The 9149-nt window shown below is 45.1% G+C and overlaps 1 non-coding gene across 1 annotated transcript; it reads left to right on the plus strand.

The window, feature by feature from the left end:
- Positions 1-2095: 2095 nt before the first annotated feature.
- Positions 2096-2170, plus strand: Trnat-ugu. The gene has a single exon. It is a non-coding gene; the product is annotated as a tRNA-Thr (tRNA).
- Positions 2171-9149: the final 6979 nt, after the last annotated feature.

Genomic DNA, 9149 nt, shown 5'->3' on the forward strand with positions numbered 1-9149 from the left:
AAACACATCTCCATGGGATTCAAACAGTTCATGTGGTTAAACGGAAAGACTTGACTGCAAACCACACACGGAATTTCTACCAGAAAGCGAAACACTGTAGATCTGAAAAACCAGTGTATTGGACAAAGGATTTTGTACATTTCTTACGATTTGAATCTAGCATTGCATTTTTAAGTGATTCCTCACATAGCATACCATCTACTGTATGTGATCAGTCTCAATAAACCATCATCCCTGTCGCCTATAAGCCCGTGGATATATTGCAGAATGTCTCTTACACTGACTACGTGGTGTCAAGATAGAATGCATTATAAATGTTGTTTATCAGCGTGGTAAATGACAGTGGCTTGATGGAGTTGCAAATATCGGCTTAATACCACGTTCCTTAGCCGAATCACTTTCTACATTCGGTGAGAAGGGTAATTTTATTGCGAGCTTACACCGGTGACCACATACGCACCCCGCGTTCGCCACCTACGCGTATATACAACGTCGCAGTAGTTGCATGGAAGACCACTTAATTCGGAAGCAGTACCACACCTCGATAAATGAGGCCTGAATAGTTTTTAACAAGGCCGTCATTGGCGACGCTAGTGTGTGCCTGTAGAATCGAGACCACTCTTTGTCCGGGGTGCCAGTAACACGATCGTTGTGATTCTACTTTTAATAAGTGGTCCCTTGTAAACGATTACGTCTTCTTCCCAAGGCACACTGGTGCCACTCGCAAGAAAAACAAATGGATCATGTCCGTCGATTGCGGATTTTCACTCAGTATTGTTTGATATCACCAGAATTTAGTTATTTGCGAAGTATTATACTTGTTAGGGGATGTGTGATAGTTTCGTTGTGATCAGCAGGTTTATAAAGTATGTGTTGGGTTGTAAAGTTACAGTGGTCAGTGTTCTGACATGTGGCCGATTTCCTAGGACGACGTCGTTTGGCACGCGGTACGCATAGCGGAGGTAGCCAGAATGCAATGACGTTTGCACTTAAGACAGTCGCGGGCGGTGGGTACAAAGAAAAGTTCCAACTGGCTGGCTAGCCAGTTCTTGTTCACAGCGCCATTGGAACCTGTCGGCCTCCTGGTCGGGTGACCAGCGAACTCAAAAGTGGTTCAAATGGTTCTGAGCACTATGGGACTTAACATCTGAGGTCATCATTCCCCTAGAACTTAGAACTACTCAAACCTAACTAACCTAAGGACATCACACAGGAGTCGAACCTGCGACGTAGGGGTCGCGCGGTTCCAGACTGAAGCGCCTAGAACCGCTCGGCCACAGCGGCCGGCAACAGCGAACTACTGAACAGTTGTTGGGCAGCCTTCGTGATTGCGTGTGTTACGGGTATTCTCAGATTTGTGTGTGGAAATTGGAGAAAATTGGATATGTCGAATGTTGGCGTCGGACATGTTGATAACGTCCGAATCCCAACCATTTTGGTCATCCTGGACACTCCCCACGACCGGGCGGTCCTCGCCAGCGGGCCGAGTGTGGCTGCAGGCCGGGCACGGTCGCTGAGACGTGCGTCCACGGCGGCAAGTAGCCTGGGACGATATCGGGATATGAACGAGTGGGATGTCCGACATCTAGCCTTGAGAACTACTACTACGGATTGGAATATTGTTTAAGTCTGTCTTGTTTAGTGCTTCTCAGTACACTGGAGCGGACTGTCTTGTAGTGGCTCTTAAGTTGTTGTCTCTCTCCTATCATGCAATAGGTCGTCCAGAATGTAATGGGGACAACCAATTTAGGAATTCTGCAGTGCTTTAAAAAGACAATCGTAACGTCAAATTCCGGATTTATCAATTTATTGTTTCCAATAGTTTTACTGCGAGCACACACATCAATCTAACCCCTCCACAGATTGTTTAATGACATAGCATTCAACTGTGTTGAAATTTGACCTTCTTGTGCGAACGCACACGCTATGCCCGAACTCGTACGGGACTTGGAAGATTAATCTGCCACGAGTAATGAGTATGATGGGCAAACATCTATTAGGCGCACTACGAATGTAGTGGTGTGGACATGTTGGGAATGTGGATCTCACGGGGAGCGTGCAAGGGATAAGTCCCTGCAGACGCACTATCCTCTGTGCCCGCGGTGGCTCAGATGGGTAGAGCGTCTGCCATGTAAGCAGGAGATCCCGGGTTCGAGTCCCGGTCGGGGCACACATTTTCAACATGTCCCCAATGAAGTGTATCAACGCCTGTTTGCAGCTAGGGTGTCCATTTAATTATCATTTCATAAAAAATGTGGTTATGAATAACCGAATTGTGAAACATTTTTGCAAATGGGCTACGTGCCAAATTTTAATCCAGTGAGTTTGGAACGATTACAGTATTTTAAAAAATTATAAATTATTCCGAACGATTATTTAACTCTCAGAAACAGTTTACTGACTTGTGAGTAACTTGATGACGTACGTTAACTACCAATTTCTCTCGGAGCGTAGAATTTTTAGAGTCCCTGAGAGCGTGTATTGTGGACGACATAAACTATTGCAGGCCTTGGGTGATCTGAGAGCTTTCCATTGTTCGTGTGAATAACGTGTGAGATAATTAAAACGACAGGTTGGAGTCGGCGGCCGTGAATAGCAAACAATAATACCTGAACGGAGCCGGCTCGCTCTGTCACACCGAACTACCGGTCGCTCCTGGGTCATGCAGCCGACAACTCTGGACAGGCAGGCACGTGTCCTCATCAGTGAAACACTGCCAGTGATTCTGCTGTCTGTCGAAACATCCTGTAGACGTACCGAACCACGTGCTGTGTCTATGTAGTGCTCGATACTCTAGGCTAGTAATCGGGGGCAGACGACTTGGCCGTAAGAACTTTGGATTTTTGCGATTACCGCAGACCTACCTCTTCGACCGTCGTCTGCACGTGAAGCACGGCTGCTGATCCCAGTGCTGTCCAGCTGGACTCACAAAACACCGAAATATCACAGTACTCCGAATTCGGCAAAATGCGACACGATAGTCAGTACTCTTGGTTCGAGAAGTACGAGTACTAGATGATAATATTTTTTTCCTATATTTTATGGGTGCGTATGGTAGTCTGCTGGAAAAATGTATTTACTAGTAAAAACCAATATAGCAATTTCGACCGCGTGCCTGTAATCGAGTGGAAATTATGTTTCGGATTACGATCATCGTCTGTGTATGGCATTGTTTGAATTGCACTCGTATTCTGTTTAACTTTTGCTCTCTTTCGTAATATTGGATAGGGTAATTTGCTTATTTTTTGATTTCATATGAAACAGAAGCTGCTTTGTCGCATAGTATTCTGTGGACTCGTGTCTATTTGTTACTGCTGAGGAATACGTGTGTGAACGGTTCGATTTAAATACACTGTTAGTACAGTGAGGTGACGAAAGTCATCGGATATCTGCTAATATCGTGTCGTAGCTTCTCTTGCAGGGCATAGCGCAGCAACTCGACATGGGACGGACTCGACAAGTCGTGGAAACAGTGAGTCGTGCTGCGTCTGCAGCCGTCCAGAAGTGCGAAAGTGTTGCCAGTGGAAGACTTTGTGCACCAACTGTCCTCTCGACTGCGTCCCGTAAATACTCGACGGGATTCGTGTTGGACGATCTGAATCGCCAACCACCCGACACAGTTGTCCAGAATGTACTTCAAACCAATCGCGAACAACTGCGGTACAGTGACATGACGCATTGCCATCCATAAAAATTGCGTCGCTGTTTGGCTGCAAATGGTCTCCGTGTATGCAAGCGTGACCGTTTCCAGTGAACGATCAGGTCAGCTGGAGCAGAGGATCCAGTCCGTTCCATGTAAACGCTGCACACCAACGGAGCCACCACCACCACGTTGCACAGTGGCGTGTGGGCGAAACTCGAACCCTATCAACAGATCTTACCAACTAAGAGCGGGACACGTCTGACCGTACCGCGGTTTTCCAGTCGTCTAGGGTCCAACCGACAGGGTCACGAGCCCAACGAAGGCGCTGTGGGGACGTCGTGCTGTCAGCAAAGGCACTCGCGTCGCTCGGGTGCCACAGCTCCTTAACGCCAAATTTCGCGGCACTGTCGTCATGGATACGTCGGTCGTACGTGCTACTTTGATTTCTGCTGTTATTTCACGCACTGACGGTTCTCTGTTAGCACTGACAACTCTGCGCAATCGTCGCTCCTCTCGGCCGGTAAGCGAAGGCCGTCGGCCATTGCGTCGTCCGTAGTGAGTGTCAATGCTTGAAATTTGATAATCTCGCCATACTCGTGACACTCTGGATCTCGCAATATTGAATTCCTTAACGATTTCCGAAAGGAATTTGCCACGCATCTAGCTCCGACTACCATTCCGTGTTCATAGTTTGTTAATTGCCGCCGTGCGGCCATAATGTCATCGGAAAGCTGTAAACAAACACGAAGCACCTGAGTACAAGTAGCAGCTGCGCCCTTTTGTAGCCTGTGTAATCAATACTGCCACGGTGTGCCAGGACTTTCGCCAGCTCAGTGTATACCTTCGAGAGCTGGTGACAACACTAAACACGAACAACAGTGACGCACTGTGGTGTCTGTCCATGGCTGCCAGCCTTAACGATTTAATAGCAGAGGACGGTGTACAAAGTTAGACTGGGGTGCGACCGTGTGTGCTGGCAGCTTCCCTTTTTTGGTTTGGCAGCGTGTTTTGCATACTAGGAGGAATAGTGTTGTTGTGGTCGGTTCTCGCAAGCTTTTACTAGATGAGCGAATATCACCTTCTCGAGGGGCTATTTTTCGACTTGGTTCTTTCAGTGCTTCGTCAACTTCTTTTCAGAGTGTCACATCTACGCATCTCATTGTCAGTTAATACACAGGAGCGCGTTCGTCAAGCGACTAGGTAATTACGATCCAGCAAAGCGAACTCAGTGACGCACGCTATAAGGCGGCGCCAGGAGACACCTGAAAGCTGCTGAAAGCAACTCTGCGCGCACACGCCTGTACGCTGACATCTCCCCCTACGACGCTCAGCTGTGTTTCGCCGTCAGTCACCTCGGTATTCTGATAAAACGGTCCAGGTGTGGTAGCTTCGGTACGGGACACTGAACGTTTCCGCCTCTGTCGCCTCTTCCTAGGTTTGGGTGTGATTCCCGCCCACAGACATTGTCTGCGGTATACAGTCGTACTTACGAGGTCTTCTTATATAACACAGTTTTTTGGATAGATTCAGTCCTTCACAAACCATTGGAAAATACTGAGGAATTTTTTTTGCACTGTACCACCTTATAACGATTTCATTATTTTCGCAAGAAGTTTTCTTTGCATAGAATATTGTCTTGACAGTGTTTGTACGAAATATACTGTGCCGCCTGCAGACACAATATAGGCTTAGACGAAATTATTTAATAGCCTTTGTATGTTTTTGTTGTAGTAAAAAGAAATGTACAAGTATTGACGAAGCATCTAGTATCTAAACGCAGAATAAATTGCAGAAACAACATTTTAACATATGATCTAGCGTATCACAGCGCTATTTTTCCCACAGCAGAACACGATCATATAAAGCAAGGAAACGCTGACGCAGTCGTAGCACTTAATTAGGGTCTGGAGTTGTCGTGCTGATATTTATTACGTACAGCTGCCTGTCATATATTATTATGAGTTTTGTTGCTAGCCGACTCTTGTTATCGTCTCGCTCACAGTAGGCAGAGACAGGAGCTCGTAAAATAGACTGGGAGCCTAGTTATTAGATTTTTAGTGGAGAGTGCAGTAAAGATTGAAACTTGGACGTGTTCTGCTGCTGCTATGGGACTAAGTGATGGATTGATCAAGCTGGGCGCCAGACCGACCCGAAATTGCCAGCTTTGCTTGCCGGGTAGCGCTACCTGTGTAAAGATCACATTCACGTTGACCCCACTGTCCAGAGGTGCTCTCGCACGGCACGATAAGCCAGCATTTTTGGGACGAATGACCTAGCGGAGAAACTACTGATGCATTATTTCCGGAGAGCAACTTGTGCTCTGTAACAGAGTGCCAGTGCTACATCCCGGTAGAGTAAGACTGGCGGATCGTCAGTCCATCCTCACCTTGTGGTTTGGGAACGAGGAGAGAGCTGCTGACTGCCTGAAGCTTTGAGCTGTGTTCTCATCATGTCCGAACAGCCGTGTCGCCGAGAACGCTGTCTTTACTGGCTCTCGCGTCGAGCACTTTGCTGGCCGGTGAGTACAGTAGAGTCTCGATAGCTCGAGTTTCCAATAATCCGAGCTCTTAAAAAAAATGTTGCAACCATCAACTTTTTTTTTTTTTTTTTTTTTTTTTTTTTTTTTTTTTACTGATATGATAAATGAGCTTCTCGGGGGAACAAAATGGTAAGCGCCAAAATCACAGTTTCGAGATACAGCGCATCTAAAGTTTCAATTGATCTGCAAATCTGAATAACTTTTTTTGAACAGGCCTTTTATTCTGTAGTGATTCTAACATCTATCTTCTACTATACAGACATAAATGAAAATCAGAACTAACTAAAACAAATGAAATATAAAAAAATTATTACATTACCATACACCATTAACAACACATAGTGATAGAACATTACATATTAAATTTTACAGTAAGTCTTCAACACTTTACTGAAACTGCAAAATCATCACTCCCATTACTAATGTCTTATTCATCTAAAACTTCTTTCTATGTATTCACGGCACATTACACTTGTCTACATTGAGATTCAATTGCCATTCGCCGCACCATGCGTCAATTCGCTGCAGATCCACCTGAATTTCAGTACAATCCTCCATCGTTACAACCCCACCGACACACCACAGCAGGAAATGCAATCCGAAAACAAAGGAAGTAGGTTACAGTACGCTTGTTCGCCCACTGCTTGAATACTGCTCAGCAGTGTGGAATCCGTACCAGATAGGGTTGATAGAAGAGAGAGAGAAGATCCAAAGGAGAGCAGCGCGCTTCGTTACAGGATCATTTAGTAATTGCGTAAGCGTTACGGAGATGATGGAGACACTCCAGTGAAAGACTCTGCAAGAGAGACGCTCAGTAGCTCGGTGCGGGCTTTTGTTGAAGTTTCGAGAACATACCTTCACCGAAGAGTCAAGCAGTATATTGCTCCCTCCTACGTATATCTCGCGAAGAGACCATGTGGATAAAATCAGAGAGATTAGAGCCCACACAGAAGCATACCGACAATCCTCCTTTCCACGAACAATACGAGACTGGAATAGAAGGGAGAACCGATAGAGGTACTCAGGGTACCCTCCGCCACACACCGTAAGGTGGCTTGCGGAGTATGGATGTAGATGTAGATGTTAGCTTTAGTGACAGGAAAAATCCATTGTGGACAGGAGGTATGTAATTTAGGAGCGACAGGACGTCAGCAACTTTCTTCTTTTCAATAAGCCTTGGCCCATTGTATTTAAGTCGAAGCGTAGGAACTGGTCCTTGCCTTCCACGTTTCCTGAAGTTTATTTCATGCCAAATGTCATGACAAAATGTCTCACTGATGAATAAAGATGATGGATATTCGCAGGTCACCTTCCACCTACATATTTTCCTTAGGTTGACAGCCCGATCATCAACTGTCTTCTTTCTGAAGACAAACGCTTCTTTAGAGTGTCGTATTTGATAGAAATCCTCTCTTTTCGTATTATATACAAGCCGACTTGTTGATGATCTCGCACCACTGATCTGGACTGTACACATCTTGTACTTGTCGGCGAACGTAATTTTCAATTGTACTTCAGAAACATAATGGTATGTGCATGCACTTACCATTATGTTCGTGAAACGTATTAAAGACAGTATATTTACAAAATAAGATACCTCTGAGTCATCTGAATCGTTAGGAATGTATTCTGGACCCCTCTCGAAGATATTAGTATCATTGGAAGTATATTCCTCGTCTTGTGCCATGTTCACTATTGCCATAATCTCAGAGATGTTTTTACTTGCCGCCATTATTTCTATCACTTACCATTATGTTTCCTCAACAGACGGACAGTGGCGCTTACCATTAAGCTCCTCCCTGACATCTGTTGAGTGAATTTGGAACTACTAGTAAGTTTACTGCATTGTGCATCCCACAGGTGGAGTCATTAGCCATCTACCGCAAAATACACGGCGATGGCGCTTACCATTGTGTTCCCCCGAGCAGCTCAAATAAGGAAAACATTATTGCAAAAGATCGATAGGGAGAGTACAGCTCAATGACAAAGCAGACAACAATGCAATCAACAACGACGATTAGCTCGCTGCCCTGTTGCACAAACATCTGTTGTCAATATGGTACGAAATACCCCGACTGCTGCCGGCTGCCACCGATCAAAACTGGGTAGTTCATACGCTGCTGTAGTTCCCAGTACCTGTACTGTACAGCGTTGTGTGTCGTTTTGTTTGTTGACTGTGTGTTCCGTTGTACACCTTACAAAGGTGAGTGCTGTAACAAGAAAGAGGAATTTTAGAAGCACTAAGACGACTTGACAAAGGAGAAACAATAAAAAAACTTGTTCTCGAATATGGTGTCGGTGAAGTTACTGTTGGTGACTAGCGAAGAAACCGACTTAAATTGAAACAGTTTCTTCACAGAAATGCTCACAAGAATCTCTCAGTCGAAGAAGTATAAAGAAGTCAGACTTCGAAAAAACAAGTGAGGCATTGTTCATGTAGTTTACCCAACAGAGACAGAAGGGTGCTCCGATTTCTGGCCCAATCTTGCAAGAAAAAGCTTTGTTTTTCAGAAACCAGCTGCAGGAAGGAGATGACAATTTCGCCGCTAGTGTGGGCTGGCTCGACAAGTGGAAGAAGAGGTATGGAGTGCGTCAACTAGACGTATGTGGAAAAAAACTCTCTGGTGACGCTCAGGCCGTTTCAAAATTTATCGTCGAGTTTAAAAAAATCATAACTGACGAAAATTTGTGTAATGAACAAATATATTAACTGTGACGAAAGTGGGCTAAATTTTAAAATGTTACCAGCGAGAACACTTGCTTCTTATGAAGAAAAAAGTGCTCCTGGGCACAAAAAAAAAAGCAAAGAGCGGCTCACAGTTATCGCAACTTCAAATACAACTGGAAACCACAAACTAAAACTAGTTGTGATTGGGAAGTTTGCCTAGCCAAGAGCATTCAAGAATGCATCCATCTCAGCTCTTCGGTTGTCTATACACATCAAAATAATGCCTGGATGAATCGGGA

The sequence above is a fragment of the Schistocerca americana genome, chromosome 2 (genome assembly GCF_021461395.2).
Source record: "Schistocerca americana isolate TAMUIC-IGC-003095 chromosome 2, iqSchAmer2.1, whole genome shotgun sequence".
Taxonomy (NCBI): domain Eukaryota; kingdom Metazoa; phylum Arthropoda; class Insecta; order Orthoptera; family Acrididae; genus Schistocerca; species Schistocerca americana.